This window comes from Callithrix jacchus, chromosome 3, assembly GCF_049354715.1.
Source record: "Callithrix jacchus isolate 240 chromosome 3, calJac240_pri, whole genome shotgun sequence".
NCBI lineage: Eukaryota > Metazoa > Chordata > Mammalia > Primates > Cebidae > Callithrix > Callithrix jacchus.
Window position 1 is genome coordinate 64,192,016 of NC_133504.1, and position 18,896 is coordinate 64,210,911.

Below are 18,896 nucleotides of genomic sequence, written 5' to 3' on the forward strand. Positions count from 1 at the left end.
AATTTAAATTCTTTACTATTATTACAAATGTATACTTTTCTTTCTTTAGAGGTGCCAATTTTGCTTTCATGAATTTCGATGATTTTTTTTTTTTTTTTTTTTTTTGGAGATCTGTGTGCCTTTATTTTTTTTTTAAATTTTTTATTGCATTTTAGGTTTTGGGGTACATGTGCAGAGCATGCAAGACAGTTGCATAGGTACACACATGGCAGTGTGTTTTGCTTCCTTTCTCCCCTTCACCCACATTTGTCATTTTTCCCCAGGCTATCCCTCCTCAGCTCCTCCCCCCCACCGCTGGCCCTACCCTTTCCCCCGCAAATAGACCCCAGTGTTTAGTACTACCCTCCCTGTGTCCATGTGTTCTCATTTTTCATCACCCTCCTATGAATGAGAATATGCGGTATTTCATTTTCTGTTCTTGTGTCAGTTTGCTGTGTGCCTTATTAGCAGAGCCACTACTTGAGGGGGATGAAGCGGGAGGAGTGAGTGGCTCAGATGCCCGGCCTGCCGTACTTGTAGGTGATAGAGAACTCGCCCACGTAGTGGCTGATCATCTCTGGCTTGATCTCCACCTGGTTGAAAGTCTTGCTTTTGTAGACGCCCACCATGCTGCCCACCATCTCGGGCAGGTGATCATGTCCCACAGGTGCGTCTTCACCACTTCTGACTTCTCCATGGGCGGCGCCTCCTTCTTGGCCTTGCACAGGCGCTTCAGCAGTGAGTGCTGCTTCCGCCGAAGGCCCGGGTTCAGCCCGCTGCGCTGGCGCGCACTGTACAGCTGCAACAGCTCCTTGTAGGACATGTCCAGCAGCTGGTCCAGGTCAACTTGCGGAAGGTCCGCTCTTCTTCTGCTCTACCTCTGCTGTCTTGCCATTTCCTCAGAAAAGACCCATGATCTATCATTTAGTATATATTTAGAAAATTCAATTGACCATTGTATCTTTATAAAGTACTCTTCTTTACCTCTGGCAATACTGCTTGCACTGCAGTTTGGTTTGTCTAATACTAAAATGGCCATATTAACTTTTCGAGTTTATATTTTGCATGCTGTATCTTTTTCCATTATGTTATCTGAACTTTCCCATGACTTTATATTTTAAAATGCATCTACTGGAAGCATTGCATATGACTTTTTTGAATATGACTTTTATTTTTAAGTCTTACAAGTTATATCCTTTTGCAGAAGATGAAGTTTAGATCGTACAATTTAATTACTGTCTTTAAAATCCAACTAACTTTACTGCATGTTTCATAATTATTACCTCTGTTCTTTGTTTCTTTCTTCCTTTTCTGTCATTTCTTGTATTAATTGAACACTTTCAGTTGTTCATTTTATATAATTTGTTGGTTTTTTTTCTATACTCTCATAGTTTGTACTAGGAAGAATGAGTTGTTTAGCTGCAGGAATAGTGGTAGTAAGAATAGTAGTACTCTGAATTTTATATGGTTTTAATTATATTTATAAAAAGCATATATTTCCTCAACTAACAAGATGTTGGTGTGACATTGACTGTTATTTCAAGTAAAATATATTTAATTAAGATTTTTAAAAAGCAAATGAAAAGAAAAACAGAACTTAAGCTCATCCAATCAGAAGGAGCCACCAATCTTACAATTATATAACTAGAGACTTTTAAGTAAGGTGAAAAACAAAACAACAAAAAAAGAAACTTATAACTGCAATCACTCAAATAGTTGTTAAATTTGGATACTTCTTTATCTCAATAAGCACTTGCTCTGGAGGGGGTAGGGATGGTAGCACTAAGCAATATGAGAACATGAGCTCTGTGGTTAGGATCTTCCATTAATTTTAGAAAGCTCACAGCCATTACTGCTTCAAATGTTTCTTGCATTTTATCTTTCTTTTTCTGTTTTTGTATCAGTTATGTCTGTATTGCAGTTTTAAAAATTGTTCTATTATTCTTGGGTGTTATGTTCCATTTGTGTGTGTGTGTGTGTGTGTGTGTGTTTGTGTGTGTTTGTGTGTGTTTTATTCTAGGAACTTTTTACTGACATCATCAAATTCACTAACTCTTTCCTTGGTCATTTCCAGTCTATTATGCATCCATCAAAGACATTCTAAATTTTCTTACAGTGCTTTTCATTTGTAGAATTTTCTTTCAATTCTTTCTTAAAATTTCCATTTCTTGACTCACATTACCCAACTGTTCTTTCTTACAATAGTAAACTTTTTCTATGACATCACTTAGCATATTAACCATAGTTATTTTCAAGTTGCCTGTCTGATCACTTCAATATCTGTGTCAAATCTGAGTCAGGTGCTCATCTTTGTTTTATCTATTCAGGCTTTTTCCTCAGGACCTTAGGCATGCCTTGTGGTTTTTGCTAGAAACCAGATATATTTATCAGATAACAGAAACAAAGTATAATATTTCTCTACTCTGAGAATTTGTGTTAATTTAAGTAGAAGCTGGGTTTTGTTTCTTGGTCTCTGCAATTTACATGGCAGAGGAGTTACATTTTTCTGCTGTTCTTTTTTCCACTCCATGTGTCTTTGGGCTTTCTTAAGTGTTCCTTATTAGAGAGAGTTTATATGTTGCAACTCTTTTAGCTGTTACCCTCCATTATTAAACACATGAGTTCTGGTGGTGTAATGTTAACATGTGAGGAGGAAGGCTTTTTATAACGTAAAATTTATCTCAGTCTTTTAGTATGTTGTGTCTCTGGCCTGAGACCTTTTAAGGTTTTTCCTTGTGTATCTTTTCCCCCTTCTTATCTGATATAGGAATGTTGGTGGGGGCTAGCGTGGGAAGAATGACCTTTTATTAAGGCTCTAGAAAACTCTGATACAGTCTCCTTTGGGATAGTAGGCCTTTGTTAATGTCATGGGGTTAATTCACGGGGATTACTCCTTTTGTCCCCCTTTGGTCATGAGGAGATCTTGCTTGCATCTTCACTATGGTGGGTTGAACTTAAATCTTATGAAAGTGAATGTTTCTCTGGAGGCTACAGCCCCTAGAATTTTCTCATATTCATTGTAGCCTACACTCAGCCTCCAATTCTTTATCGAAACTACTATTCATAAGGTTCCAGTGGCTTCTGCTCCATGTAAAGAGATATTGACTATGACTTTCTGTTCACTTGTTTCTCCAGATTTCAGAATAGCAGTTTGTCCTGCTATCTCAATTATCGGATGAATATTAGAAACACTATTGATTTTTAGTTTGTTCAGCTATGATTGTTTCATGAGGTATGGACCGATGTCTTCAAATTCTTTATATAATGGAACTGAAACTAAGAACTCTTGCCATTAGTTTTTTTTTTTAGCCACATTATTAATTATATCTCAAATATATACTAGGCATAAATTTCTTTTCCACTTGGAATCCTGTCAAGAGCTTTTTGAAGAGCAAGTTACAAACAGGTTTGTTTGTTTGTCTTACTAGATGGTTTAGAAAGTCTTAATCTTTGAAAGAAACTTTCACTTCTCATTCAGTGGCTTAGGGGTCTTTGGGGCCATCTTGATCTTCCTGGGTTTGGTTTTCTCTGGTGCTAATTCTGCAGGTGCTCAAAATGCAAGATTTGTGTAGGCATGACTTCTTCTACCTAGATTTCAAAGGCTGTTTTTGATAGTCTCAGGATCCAGACAGAGACTTCTCACAGGAGAGAAGCCACTGTGGAAAGTCCCCACTAGGGCAATGTCTAGTAGATCCATGGAAGCAGGGCCACCCTGAAACAGCAGAAATGTAGACCTCCCAGTGTGCAAAACCAATCTGAGAGAGCTGCAGTCAGAAAATATTGAACTGTGAGAGATGCAATGTGACCTGTGCTCAGCAAAACCATAAGGGCAAGACTGCCAAAGGTTTGGGGCCCAATTCTTACCCCACTAGAATGTGGGATACAGAGTCAAGAAGATTATTTTCTAGCCTTAAGCCTTAATGTTGTTTTCCCCACTGGGCTTTAGACTTCTTAGGGACCCCTTTCTTCTTGTCTATTTCTCCCTTTAGGAATAGGAATGTCTATTTTGCGCCTGTCCTGCCATTGTATATTGAAAGCGCATATCTTGGTAACTTTCCAGGTTCATAGCTGAAGAGAAATATATTTTAGGATTATTTATTACTTGAGTCTCACTTATATCTAGTTTATATGTGACTCTGGCCTTTGGACTTGTATGTTAATTTTTGACTGAGTGAAGATTTGTGAGACTCTTTGAATGGAACAGATGTATTTTGCATTGTGAGAAGGATGTGAATTTTGGGAACAAAGGGCAATATTCTGTGGTTTGAGGGTATCCCCAAAGACTCCTGTGTTGGTAGCTTAATTTCCAGTGCAACAGTATTGCAAGGTAGGGCATAATAAGACATGATAAGGTTATAAGATTCTACCTTCATGAAGGAGTTTGTCTTTATTGAGAGAATGAGTTACTTATCACAGGAGTAGGTGTATTGTAAAAGGGGTTTCAGTCCCCACTTGCTCTCCTGCTCAACATGCTCTCTTGTCTTTGAAAGCTTTCTGCTATGAACTGATGCAGCATGAAGGCCCTTGCCAGATTTTGGCACTTTGATATTGGACTTCCCAGCCTGCAGAACTGTGAGAAATATCTTTCTTTATTATTTTTTTAAGAGATGGAATCTCACTCTGTCACCTAGACTGGAGTACAGTGCCACACCATAGCTCAAAGCAATCTCAAACTCCTAGGCTCAAGCTACCTTCATACCTCAGACTCCCAAGAAGCTGGGACTATAAACCTGATTCATCGTGCCTGGCTGATTAAAACACATTTTTTGGGGGTAGAGATGGGATCTTGCTATGCTGCCAAGACTTGTGTCAAACTCCTGTTCTCAAGTGATCATCCTGCCTTGACCCCCAAAATGTCGGTATTACAGGTACAAGCCACGACACCTGCCCATAAATTTCTTTTCTTTATAAATGACCTAGTCTGTGGTATTTTGTTATGGAAACACAAAACAAAGATTATCATTGACTTGGTTAACTAAATCTATTCAAACTTCTCCGTACACATCATTAATTTTAAAATACACAATTTCTGACTCCTGCTTTGAAGATCCAAACAAGTGGTATAGTGTGGGTACAGTCAAGCACTTCTACCTAGTATGAACCTAATTACTGGATTAAACATTACTTTGTCTGATGGCAATTTCTTCTTCTCCAGTAAATATAAGGTGTGATCGCTGTCTTGTGCCTAATTGCTCTGAGATCAAGGTTTTCCAACCAGAGTTCTTTTACCAGTATTTTAATCTATATTCCTAGAAAAATGTTCTGAAATGAAAATGACCTTTGTGATCTAAGAAACGCATCTTACTTTAAGACTTTCCCTCATTAATAAAATGTCCTTTATTATCAAAAAAGTAGAATTTCAAGTTGAATTTAAATTTAGAAATCATGCAGTGTAACCTACATTTCTCATTCAAATTTTGGTTACTATATCCCTAAAATGTAAACTGTTGGCTTCAGTAATAGTAAAGGAAAATGTGCTACCTTCAGAAGCAGATAAAGCAGGGTATTTTCAAGGTAGGAGATGCAAAGAACTGCGAATCTGAGATGTTCAGTTAATTTTTTTGCAGCACAAAATAAAATCCACTCAGAAAATACCCACATTTCTTTATCCCCACTGCACAGCCCTACCTCAAGCCACTCTCTGCAATTTCTTATAATGTTGGGATAACCTTTTGACATAACATTCTCAGCTCTGTCCAAGCTCTTATCCTTTCTCCCTGCAATAGATAGAGCAATCTCATTAAAAAACCTAATTAGATCTTTTTATCTTGTCTGCTTAAAATTCTTCAATGAGATTCTATGGCACATGAATAAAATTCAAACTGAGCTTGAAACAATATTTAAACTCTTAGCTATATTCTACAATGTCCCTGCATACTCTTCAGTCTCTACATTCTCCCCAGATTCCTATATAATAACTTTATGGGCCATAATTTCTTCAGACACACCAGCTACTTCCTCAGCAGAGTACCTTTGTATATGTCATTCCCTCACATTGAAATACAATGTGAGATTTCTGCTCATTTCTGCTCCACAGAGTCTCTGACTACCCTTATTAGAAACTTTTCTTCTTCACCCTATTGTTCCTTGCCCAGGACTCTATTCATTTTCTTCATAGCCCATGTCCTAATTTATTATTAGAAAAGGATAAGTGGACATATTTTTGAAATTAAATGTTTTGCCCTTTAGACTTTGAGCCCATGAAGCCATGTTGGTAGATAAATATCTAATTCATTATTATTATCATTATTACTTAACCACCGTAGTATCAGAGCAAAAGAAAGTGCCTGGCAAATGATAGACATTTACTAAATATTTGTTGAACCAGCTTCGCAATTATTTTGATTAAAAATATATAATTTGTAAGGAATTATTAATAATTGTGTTCAATAATGTAAAATCAAGTTCCTATCTATAATTGGCTTCTTGGTGAATAGTTGAAAAACCATAGCTTATAAAAATTTGGCAATTATTAGGTATGTGTATACAGAACAATGCTAATACAAAAATATTGCTTAATTTACATGTTAATATTTATTTTATCTTTTAAAATATTATAATTTGTTTTTTTGTTCTGATCAATCAGCAAACAAGGGGTAAGCTTCTAGATTCTCCATTGCATATAGGAGTTTTAGTTCCTTTTTTTCCTCTCCTTAGTATTGTATTCTGGAAGATGATCTCAATGTTTAGTGAAAGTTTGACAACAATGTATTTCATATCACTGTTCTTCAAAACTCCATAGTCCTTAGGTATAAAACATCTCCTTCTTGTCATAGAAAGAAGAATTCAATATTTTAATTTTGGCCATATTGTTTGAAATATTATATATGCAAATTAAGTTGTCAAGTCACATTGGATATGTCAATCTGTTTCTCAGAGAATTGTTAGTGGTGCAAATGGCTATTAGTTTTACATATTATTATACTGAGAAAATTATTTTACTTGTCATTTCACAATAAGAACATAATATTGTTTTATATGTACATTTTTATAAAGCAAATTAAGATTTTGTTTTAGTAATATAGTTACTGCTTTCTAAAAAATCGTTGATTATCATTCTTATTGTGTGTGTGCCTATTGTAAATAATTTATCTTAAAAATGTTTTAAAACTCTTGTAAAAATTGTGGATGTTTCTTTTGGTCTACTTTTTTTTATTTTATTTATTTTTTATATTATTTTTGATTTTTTATTGCATTTTAGGTTTTGGGGTACATGTGCAGAGCATGCAATACAGTTGCATAGGTACACACATGGCAGTGTGTTTTGTTTGCTTTCTCCCCTTCACCCACATTTGGCATTTTTCCCCAGGCTATCCCTCCCCACCTCCCCCTCCCACTGGCCCTCCCCTTTTTTCCCCAATAGACCCCGGTGTTTAGTACTCCCCTCTCTGTGTCCATGTGTTCCCATTTTTCATCACCCGCCTATGAGTGAGAATATGCGGTGTTTCATTTTCTGTTCTTGTGTCAGTTTGCTGAAAATGATGTTCTCCAGATTCATCCATGTCCCTACAAACGACACAAATTCATCATTTCTGATTGCTGCATAATATTCCATGGTGTATATGTGCCACATTTTCCCTATCCAGTCTATCATCAATGGGCATTTGGGTTGATTCCAGGTCTCCCTATTGTAAACAGTGCTGCAATGAACATTTGTGTGCATGTGTCCTTATGGTAGAAAGATTTATAGTCCTTTGGGTATATACCCAGTAATGGGATTGCTGGGTCAAATGGAATTTCTATTTCTAAGGCCTTGAGGAATCGCCACACTGTCTTCCACAATGGTTGGACTAATTTACACTTCCACCAACAGTGTAAAAGTGTTCCTTTTTCTCCACATCCTCTCCAGTATCTGTTGTCCCCAGATTTTTTAATGATCGCCATTCTAACTGGCGTGAGATGGTATCTCAATGTGGTTTTGATTTGCATCTCTCTGATGACCAGTGACGATGAGCATATTTTCATATGATTGTTGGCCTCATATATGTCTTCTTTCGTAAAGTGTCTGTTCATATCCTTTGCCCACTTTTGAATGGGCTTGTTTGTTTTTTTCCTGTAAATCTGTTTGAGTTCTTTCTAAATTCTGGATATCAGCCCTTTGTCAGATGGGTAAACTGCAAACATTTTTTCCCATTCTGTTGGTTGCCGATTCACTCTAGTGACTGTTTCTTTTGCCATGCAGAAGCTGTGGAGTTTGATTAGGTTCCATTTGTCTATTTTGGCTGTTGTTGCCAATGCTTTTGTTTTGGTCATGAAGTCCTTGCCTACTCCTATGTCCTGGATGGTTTTGCCTAGATTTCCTTCTAGGGTTTTTATCGTGCCAGGTCTTATGTTTAAGTCTTTAATCCATCTGGAGTTAATTTTAGTGTAAGGTGTCAGGAAAGGGTCCAGTTTCTGCTTTCTGCACATGGCTAGCCAGTTTTCCCAACACCATTTGTTAAATAGGGAATCCTTTCCCCATCGCTTGTTTTTGTCCGGTTTATCAAAGATTGTATAGTTGTAGTTATGTTGTGTTGCCTCCGGTGCCTCTGTTTTGTTCCATTGGTCTATATCTCTGTTTTGGTACCAGTACCATGCTGTTTTGATTACTGTAGCCTTGTAGTATAGTTTGAAATCCAGCAGTGTGATACCCCCCACTGTGATCTTTTTGCTTAGAATTGACTTGGCTATGCGGGCTCACTTTTGGTTCCATATGAAGTTCATGGTGGTTTTTTCCAGTTCTGTGAAGAAAGTCAACGGTTGCTTGATGGGGATAGTGTTGATTCTGTAAATTACTTTGGGCAGTATAGCCATTTTCATGATATTAATTCTTCCTAACCATGAACATGGAATGTTTCTCCATCTGTTTGTGTCCTCTCTGATTTCGTTGAGCAGTGGTTTGTAGTTCTCCTTGAAGAGGTCTCTTACGTTCCTTGTGAGTTGTATTCCAAGGTATTTTATTCTTTTTGTGGCAATTGTGAATGGTGGTTCGCTCTTGATTTGGCTTTCTTTAAATCTGTTATTGGTGTAGACGAATGCTTGTGATTTTTGCACATTGATTTTATATCCAGAGACTTTGCTGAAGTTGCTGATCAGTTTCAGGAGTTTTTGGGCTGAGGCGATGGGGTCTTCTAGGTATACTATCATGTCGTCTGCAAATAGAGACAATTTGGCTTCCACCTTTCCTATTTCAATACCCTTTATTTCTTTTTCTTGCCTGATTGCTGTGGCTAGAACTTCCAGTACTATATTGAATAGGAGTGGTGAGAGAGGGCATCCTTGTCTAGTGCCGGATTTCAAAGGGAATGCTTCCAGTTTTTGCCCATTCAGTATGATATTGGCTGTTGGTTTGTCATAAATAGCTTTTTTTACTTTGAGATACGTTCTATTGATACCAAGTTTATTGAGGGTTTTTAGCATAAAGGGCTGTTGAATTTTGTCAAATGCCTTCTCTACGTCAATTGAGATAATCATGTGGTTTTTGTTTTTGGTTCTGTTTATGTGGTGAATTACGTTTATAGACTTGCATATATTGAACCAGCCTTGCATCCCTGGGATGAATCCTACTTGATCATGATGAATAAGTTTTTGGATTGTCTGTTGCAATCGGCTTGCCAATATTTTATTGAAGATTTTTGCATCTATGTTCATCATGGATATTGGCCGGAAGATTTCTTTTCTTGTTGGGCCTCTGCCGGGTTTTGATATCAGGATGATGTTGGTCTCATAAAATGATTTGGGAAGGATTTCCTCTTTTTGGATTATTTGGAATAGTTTTAGAAGAAATGGTACCAGCTCCTCCTTGTGTGTCTGGTAGAATTCGGCTGTGAACCCATCTGGACCTGGGCTTTTTTTGTGTGGTAGGCTCTTAATTGCTGCCTCAACTTCTGACCTTGTTATTGGTCTATTCATAGTTTCAGCTTCCTCCTGGTTTAGGCTTGGGAGGACACAGGAGTCCAGGAATTTATCCATTTCTTCCAGGTTTACTAGTTTATGCGCATAGAGTTGTTTGTAATATTCTCTGATGATGGTTTGAATTTCTGTGGAATCTGTGGTGATTTCCCCTTTATCATTTTTTATTGCATCTATCTGGTTGTTCTCTCTTTTCTTTTTAATCAATCTGGCTAGTGTTCTGTCTATTTTGTTGATCTTTTCAAAAAACCAGCTCTTGGATTTATTGATTTTTTGAAGGGTTTTTCGTGTCTCAATCTCCTTCAGTTCAGCTCTGATCTTAGTTATTTCTTGTCTTCTGCTGGGTTTTGAGTTTTTTTGATCTTGCTCCTCTAGCTCATTCAGTTTTGACGGTAGGGTGTCAATTTTGGATCTCTCCATTCTCCTCATATGGGCACTTATTGCTATATACTTTCCTCTAGAGACTGCTTTAAATGTGTCCCAGAGATTCTGGCATGTTGTGTCTTTGTTCTCATTGCTTTCGAAGAACTTCTTTATTTCTGACTTCATTTCATTGTTTACCCAGTCAACATTCAAGAGCCAGTTGTTCAGTTTCCATGAAGCTGTGCGGTTCTGGGTAGGTTTCTGAATTCTGAGTTCTAACTTGATTGCACTATGGTCTTTGAGGCTGTTTGTTATGATTTCAGTTGTTTTGCATTTGCTGAGCAGTGCTTTACTTCCAATTATGTGGTCAATTTTAGAGTAGGTGTGAAGGGGTGCTGAGAAGAATGTATATTCTGTGGATTTGGGGTGGAGAGGTCTGTAAATATCTATCAGGTTTGCTTGCTCCAGGTCTGAGTTCAAGCCCCGGATATCCTTGTTGATTTTCTGTCTGGTTGATCTGTCTAATATTGACAGTGGAGTGTTAAAGTCTCCCACTATTATTGTGTGGGAGTCTAAATCTCTTTGTAAGTCATTAAGAACTTGCCTTATGTATCTGGGTGCTCCTGTATTGGGTCCATATATGTTTAGGATCGTTAGCTCTTCTTGTTGTATCGATCCTATTACCATTTTGTAATGGCCTTCTTTATCTTTTTTGATCTTTGTTGCTTTAAAGTGTATTTTATCAGAGATGAGAATTGCAACTCCTGCTTTTTTTTGCTCTCCATTTGCTTGTTAAATCTTCCTCCATCTCTTTATTTTGAGTCTTTGTGTATCCTTGCATGTGAGATGGGTTTCCTGAATACAGCACACTGATGGGTTTTGGATTTTTATCCAATTTGCCAGTCTGTGTCTTTTGATTGGTGCATTTCGTCCATTTACATTTAGGTTTAATATTGTTATGTGTGAATTTGATACTGCCATTTTGATGCTAAGTGGCCGTTTTGCCCATTAGTTGTTGTAGATTCTTCATTATGTTGATGCTCTTTAGCATTTAGTGTGATTTTGGAATGGCTGGTACTGGTTGTTCCTTTCTATGTGTAGTGCCTCTTTTAGGAGCTCTTGTAAAGCAGGCCTGGTGGTGACAAAATCTCTGAGTACTTGCTTGTTCACAAAGGATTTTATTTTTCCTTCACTTCTGAAGCTCAGTTTGGCTGGATATGAATTTCTGGGTTGAAAGTTCTTTTCTTTAAGAATGTTGAATATTGGCCCCCACTGTCTTCTGGCTTGTAGTGTTTCTGCCGAGAGATCTGCTGTGAGTCTGATGGGCTTCCCTTTGTGGGTGACCCGACCTTTCTCTCTGGCTGCCCTTAGTATTTTCTCCTTCATTTTATAATCTGACGATTATGTGTCTTGGGTTTGCTCTTCTTGTGGAATATCTTTGTGGTGTTCTCTGAATTTCCTGCATTTGAGTGTTGACCTGTCTTGCTAGGTGGGGGAAATTTTCCTGGATGATGTCCTGAAGAGTATTTTCCAGCTGGGATTTATTCTCTTCGTCCCCTTCTGGTACAGCTATCAAACATAGGTTAGGTCTTTTCACATAGTCCCACGTTTCTTGGAGACTTGGTTCATTCCTTTTTGCGCTCTTTTCTCTGATCTTGGTTTCTCATTTTATTTCGCTGAGTTGATCTTCGACTTCAGATATTCTTTCTTCTGCTTGGTCAATTCGGCTATTGAAACTTGTACATGCTTCACAAAGTTCTCGTATTGTGTTTTTCAGCTCCTTTAGTTCATTCATATTCCTCTCTATGTTATCCATTCTTGTCATCATTTCCTCAAATCTTTTTTCATATCTTTTTTCAAGGTTCTTAGTTTCTTTGCATTGATTTAATACATGTTCTTTTAGCTCACAAAAGTTTCTCATTATCCATTTTCCTTCTACTGGTCTAGCCCCTTCGCTGTATGACTGCTGAGGTCCACTCCAGGCCCTGCTTGTCTGGGGTGCACCTATAGCAGCTGCAGAACAGTGAGGAATGCTACCAGTTTCTTTTTCTGCTATCTTTGTCCCAGGATGATGCCTGCCAAATGTCAGTCTTTTGGATATAGTGGGGTCAGGGAGCTGCTTGAGGAGACAGTCTGTACTTTATAGGAGCTCAAGTGCTGAGCTGTGAGCTCTGTTGTTCATTCAGGGCTGTTAGGCTGCTATGTTTGATTCTGCTGCAACAGAGCTCATTAAAAAACCCCTTTTTTTCTCAAATGCTCTGTCTTGGGGGGTTGGGGCTTTGTTTTTGGATGGCTGTTGAGGTGTCCTGCCCAGCTAGGAGGCAGTCTAATCACTATTTGACTGCCAAGGCTCTGCGCTGCTGTTGTGAGGTTCGCCCTGTTGCTGCAGGCTCTTGCTCTTCTGCTGCGGTCACCGCCACTGGCTACGGCCTGCAGCAGAGTCTCTCTGTATTAGCGGGTTGCCTCGGCAACCGCAGGCTGCGTCAGCAGTGGGCGTCTGTCTCAGTAGGGGTGGGTTGCCTAGGTAATGGTGGACGCCCCTCCCCCACGGAGCACCTCAGGGACCATCTCCATGGCAAGCGTTTGGAATCGCCCGTTTTGTCTGTTCCACTGCGCTATCCCACAGGCTGTGTCCCTGTAATCCCCTGGGCTGGCCCACTGCCTAAGTCCCTTTCAGTCTCAAGTTCAGCCCTCTCAAGTCTCAGGTTGCCGTTTCAACAGGGCACCCGGACAAGCGCGCCCTGTGGGGATCGCTGGGTAGGGCTGGCCGCCGCCACCCAGGCTGCCGGCTTCTCCAGGCAGAGCCTCTGCCTGGTGTCCCACGTCTCCTTTATACTTGGGAATTTCCCCATTCTGTGGGCAACAAAGATCAGTCTGAAAATGCAGCTTTTACTCACCCCTCCGCGGATTAACCGAGAGCTTCAATCCTGGGTTGTTCTCACAGCGCCATCTTGAGTTCCTCTCCTGGTCTACTTTTTATACTCTCTCATTATTTAAATAGTATTCGTTTGGAGAATTACCAGGTTTCTTATATACTCACACTATTTGCAAGCAATAAAAATATTGTTCTTTTTAAATATTTTTATATTCTTTTTTCTTAAATTGTACTACCTATACCTTAGATCTATTCAAATATTTTAAATTCTGTCTAATAACCTCATTATGTAGATTTCTTAAGATGCCTTTTTATTAGTTTTTCCCTTAGTATTCTAACTCATTATTTGATCACCATATATTTTGTTCTTTCTTGAATTATGAAAATTTTATGTAAAAAATATGAGATACATTTGAAACTTGAAATGTTACTATCTTTCGTCAAAGACTGCCTCCTTAACAAAACTCTAGCCAGGCTCCTCTGAGTTCCGCAAGGTCCCTTCTGAGGCCTCAACCTTGGTCTATGAAGACTTAAACAAAACACTAATGTAATTTCTAACAGGTGAAGGCTAAGTTCTTGGATAATCATAGCTCCCCCTTAAAGTGTGTGCCAGAGAAAATTTAAGGCTGCTGAAAGAGTTTATTGTCTGTTCTAGCCAACATCTGAAGATAGAACCCTGTCTTTCAGTCCCTGAAAGGGTAGAAGTCTAACTTCCATAAGCTCCAGTTAACAAATGCCAATGGATTTCACATGGACTCACACCCTTCCTTCCCAATTTTTGGAATTTTTCATTCTCTTGCCTCTACTAATCCCTTGCTTGCCTCCCTTCCTATTTCCTCATTCTTTCTATAAAATGGCAAGTCACTTAAGTATAAATTGAATTTGATTTCAGTTCACACTAGATTCTCTTCACTGTTGCACATTACTGATTAAAATAGTATAGTACTGAATAAAATCTATTCTTACCACTCTAACTGGTGACCATCTTTATCTTTGACACTTTCCAGGAGTGACTTACATTGGCTTCTGCTAAGTGACCAGGCTTCTGCAATTTTCTTACAGCCATTTCAGGGATTGAGATAATATGAAGCTGGGTTTTGGCCCTATTAAGGCCAGTCTCCTTTGCTTACCGTCATTCTTGGATATAGCTTGTCAATTTTTTGTTCACTGTCTGTTCCAGTTTTGTCTTGACTACTTCATTTGGAATTGGCAGATTCCTCTAGAGAAAATATGAAACACTGGGTTTGTTTCCGTTTCCTTCTTCTGTCAGGCATTGACCCCTTTTCTTCATGGTTGCCTTAGCTCCCCAATCTTTAAAAGTAGATTTTTAAAAAAATATTTAAATTTTATACAGTTTTAATTAACCTTTTTATTAAGTGTTCAGCATAGCCAAGCCAGTACACTGAAGCTTCCACTTGTTTCAGTTTCTCCCACTTAAATATAAATAGTCATCACAAGGTTATCACTCACCTGAAGAAAATTTAACACACAAAGCCAAAAAGAAAAAGAAAAATAATACACTTTGGATAAAAGAAAAAACAATATAGATAGCTAAGGAAAAGAAAAAAAAAGCAAATTAAAAGGGCATTAATATCCTCTGAAAAATAAGAGCAGATCTCTGATACATGGAAAAAACTCAGTCCATCCAGATAAGTTGAAATAGAGAAGTTTGTTCCTAGGGACAGCAGCCCCAACTGAGGGCAAAGAAGAATCTTGCTAATAAAAAGGGGGGAAAATCTATAAATTTAATAGTGTAAGTGCCCAATAATTCTTCCCATAAATGTGTTTGTGAATTCTAGCTACCAGGTTTATCCCTTTAGGCAGAAGTATAAAGAACAAAGATACAATGGGGTTTTGTTGTTGTTAATGAGTCATTACTTTGCAGGAAAAGGTCAAGGCTTCCTTTATTTTGAAAACTACAGCTGGATCAACTGGACAGGCTACTCGGGCTTTTATGTTTTTTTCCTTTTCTGGGTGCAAGGTAGGTGTGTGTTTGTATCTGTGCTCATTTTCCTCCATCTGTGTGATAAAATGCACATCTACTTGTCATGATGCCAGAGCAAAGTATAAGCTGCTTTCACACTTCAAATATGGTTAAGATGTTGTTCCAAATACATATAAATCCATTTTATTAAAATTAATAACTTCTCTAAAAAAATTGATTCTGGAGTATTTTGAATGTCCAGTAAACTGAAGAAAGTCACTGGAAACCTGTGTTGATAATTATTATTATTTTTTTTTTAAAAAAAGAGCATGCAGGGAGAAGATTCTCAGAAAATTTCTGAACAAAGCTTACATTTCAATACTAAGCTCTAGTTTTAATTTACATTAGTAAAGAAAATCAAATAGAAAAATCATTTTGATTATTATCCAGATTATATAACTTCACAACCATAAAATAAAATTTAATGAGCTTTCTGGGATAAACATAAATTTAGAAGTCACTGAGCCCTATTCTCCAAAAACTGAAATTTCAGAGAAAGCAAATGACTGCATAGAATCTCATAACTTCTTATGACAAAGCCCAAAGAGAATCTAAATTCTGACGTTATCTTAATCATGTAGATTTTTCAAATCATTAGAATATTTCCATAATGCTTTTTGTTTGAAAAACTGAAATAAAACTGTTTCTGTATTAGACTTGGTTTCTTATTCTACTTCTTTACTCAAATGTCACTAGGAAAACAATATTTTAGAGTTTTGAAATCTTGATTTTTTTACATTTTATGTTTTATGTATTTGTGAAATTTATTTCTTAAGATGCATCTTAGTCTGTTTGTGCTGTTACAGTAGAATACCTTGGGTGGGGAAAGTATAAAGAATGGAAATTTATTTTTTCAGAGTTCTGGTGGTCGGGAAGTGGGTTCAGCTGTCTGGTGAGGGCTGTATCTTCCAGAGAGAAGAAACGCTGTATCCTCACATGGTGGAAGTTGGAAGGGAAAGTCAGTTGAATGTTGCATGAAGTCTCTTTAATGAGGGCCTTAAACCCTTTCACAGGGGAGGAGCTTCATGGCTATCATTTCTTAAATACCTTCCCAATTAATGCTATCATATTGGTAACATCTGAATTTTGCATGGGACACATTCAAAACACAGCAGGATTCAATGTGAAAGATCTTTGCTTATGGTCAAGCACTCTATAGATTTCATTCTTGTTGTTGTTTTGTTATTCATTTATTCAATCAGTGATGACTCTTGGAAGGCCTCGTGTTCGACAATATGAATATCAAAATAAATTAGGCACGATACAAACCCCAGAGAGCTTTCAGTCTCTTACGGTGAAGTGACACATAAACTGTAAATACAATACTAAGATTCTGAAGTCACTGTAGAAGTAAACAGAGGGTACAATTGTATATAAAGGAAATAGTGGTAAATTATATCTCTGGAATCCAGGAAAAAACTCACAGAGGTTATATGACTTTACTCTTGAACAATGAGTAAGCAGGCTTTACTCATAGAGATAAGGTAATGTAGTGACTGTGGTAATGGTGAGGGTAAGGGGTTGGTTATAGTGGTGGGAGAATTTCAAACAAAAAGACAATTCTTAGTAAAAGAAACTTTCAGAACTGCAATTATTTTGATATAGTTAGAGGGTGATGTCTGATGAGAATTTCAGTAAGAGATGATGCTAGAGGCAGAACTTGATGCCTCCTTCATCATTATTTAGGTGATTGAATATTTTTTTTTCTCCTGTAGGTAAAGTGAGTAACTAAAACAAGAAGTGGGATATTTATATTGTATAAATATATAAAAAATATTAACAGTGTATTAAAGGAGATACTTAATTCTAAAAGACTGGACCATTATTCTAACATCTAATCCTTAAAATTAATGCCATCATGTGTGGGAATGTGAAAGTCTGACAAGATGCACTTGCTTTAGTGGATGTAGATTAGGAAGTGATGGTCACACACAGAATTTGGGAAGAAAGAATTATGATTAATTTTCTAGGTCACTGACTTTCATGATGATACAAATTGTGATACTTTCATGATCATCCAAATTGTGTGTTTCCTGAGTAATCAAATACTGAAATATTAGCAGTTTGGGAAAGGAGAAAGTTATAGTTTCAGTTAAACAAATTTTAGACAAAGTTTAAACTGTTGATTACAGAGTTGCATATATCAATGAAACTCAGAAAAATAATTGTCTGGAAAATAGAAGTCACCCTAGTTGTACAGAGTATGAGAAGAAAAGAGCAGCAATGTAAAATTTAGGATATACTGCCACTTTAAAAATATTCTTTAAAATACTGATAAATAATAAGATATTTTATTAGGACTAAATCCAAGAATTACAAACAAAGTCTGAATTTTACCTGAACTTCACAAATGTACTACAAAAAGTGGCTCATTTCCAATTTAAGTTTGCTGAATCTTTAAATAACTCCAATATTATTCCTCACTTCACTTTTATAAGAAAGGTCTATATTATAAAAAACAAGCCTCCCAAAATTATTTTTAAAGCAGCAAGGGTTTGATTTTTACAAACTGTACACATTCAGAATCAGGTTTTCTCTGTACATGAAAATATTTCCTGGGGTCCCTGAAATATTCTCAAAAATATTTAAATATTTACCTAAAATTAGAAAAGTATCTTGTCAAAATAAATTACCAACTATCTTACCTAACCCTTCAATAAACAAATACTTTGACAGGTCGGTATTTTACTCTAATGGATTGTGTTATTTATATGATTAAATAAATGAGTGAAATAATGGAACAGCATTATGCACAAGATTTTTCTAAGGGTTTCTTTGGGTAATAACAAAGCAGCTGTCTTCAAATGTTACTTATTTTTGTTACTTTTTCTTAGTGGAATAGGTCATTATCTATGTATATTAGATTTTCTTCTCTACATCATTTCTGATGTAATGGAACATCAGATATGGTAGAACCATAAAAACTCTCTAACCTGATATGAATTTCAGCATATTTATGATAAAGATAGGTATAGTAACAATAAGAATCCATGCCTTACAGCTGGATCTACATCCATGATCAAATTGTGTGTTTTAGTGTTTGTTTGGGTGATTTAAATTACAATAATCATGTTATATATAATGTAATATGTCTCTTTCATAAAAGGTGTTTAGACAAGTTTTTTTAAAAGACTTGTAAATAAAACCTTTTGTAGACATATGTATCTCATAATGAAAAAAAAAAAAAAAAAAAACACTTTGGGAGGGTGAGGCAGGGGGATCACTTGAGGCCAGGAGTTCAAGATTAGCCTGGGCAAAATGGCAAAACTTCGTCTCTACTAAAAATACAAAAATTTAGCCAGGTGTGGTGGCATGGACCTGTAGTCCCAGCTACTCCAGAGGCTGAGGTGGGAGGACCCCTTGAGCCTTCCAGGTGGATGTTGCAGTGAGCCGAGATCATGCAACTGCACTAAAATAATAATAATAATAATATAAAAAGGCATGATATATTTATGTTGTATTTCCTAAATCTCATATAGAATGAATAATATGATATTGAAATATTTTACACATTCACATAGTTTAAATTACTATATTATCATTATATATAGAAATTTTGCATGTCATATTTCTGAACATCTCAATGTCATCTAAAGGCTCAATTGTCATTATGTTTATTCATCTGAAGGCTCAATCTTCATTATGCTTATATGTGCAATTAATCGTCATATGTACAATTTTATACATCAGTTTTTCATATTAAAAGTAATAATTTTTCATTATAACAGAGACCGCTATAAGCCAGGCATAGTTATAATGGATAACAGTCAGGATCAAGATGTGCAGGTGAAGGGCGGTGAGACC

At 36.9% G+C, this 18,896-nt stretch overlaps 1 pseudogene; it reads right to left on the minus strand.

Moving 5' to 3' along the window:
- Positions 1-409: 409 nt before the first annotated feature.
- On the minus strand, positions 410-1,018 carry LOC100401088 (small ribosomal subunit protein uS19 pseudogene; annotated as a pseudogene).
- Between the last annotated feature and the right edge of the window lie 17,878 nt (positions 1,019-18,896).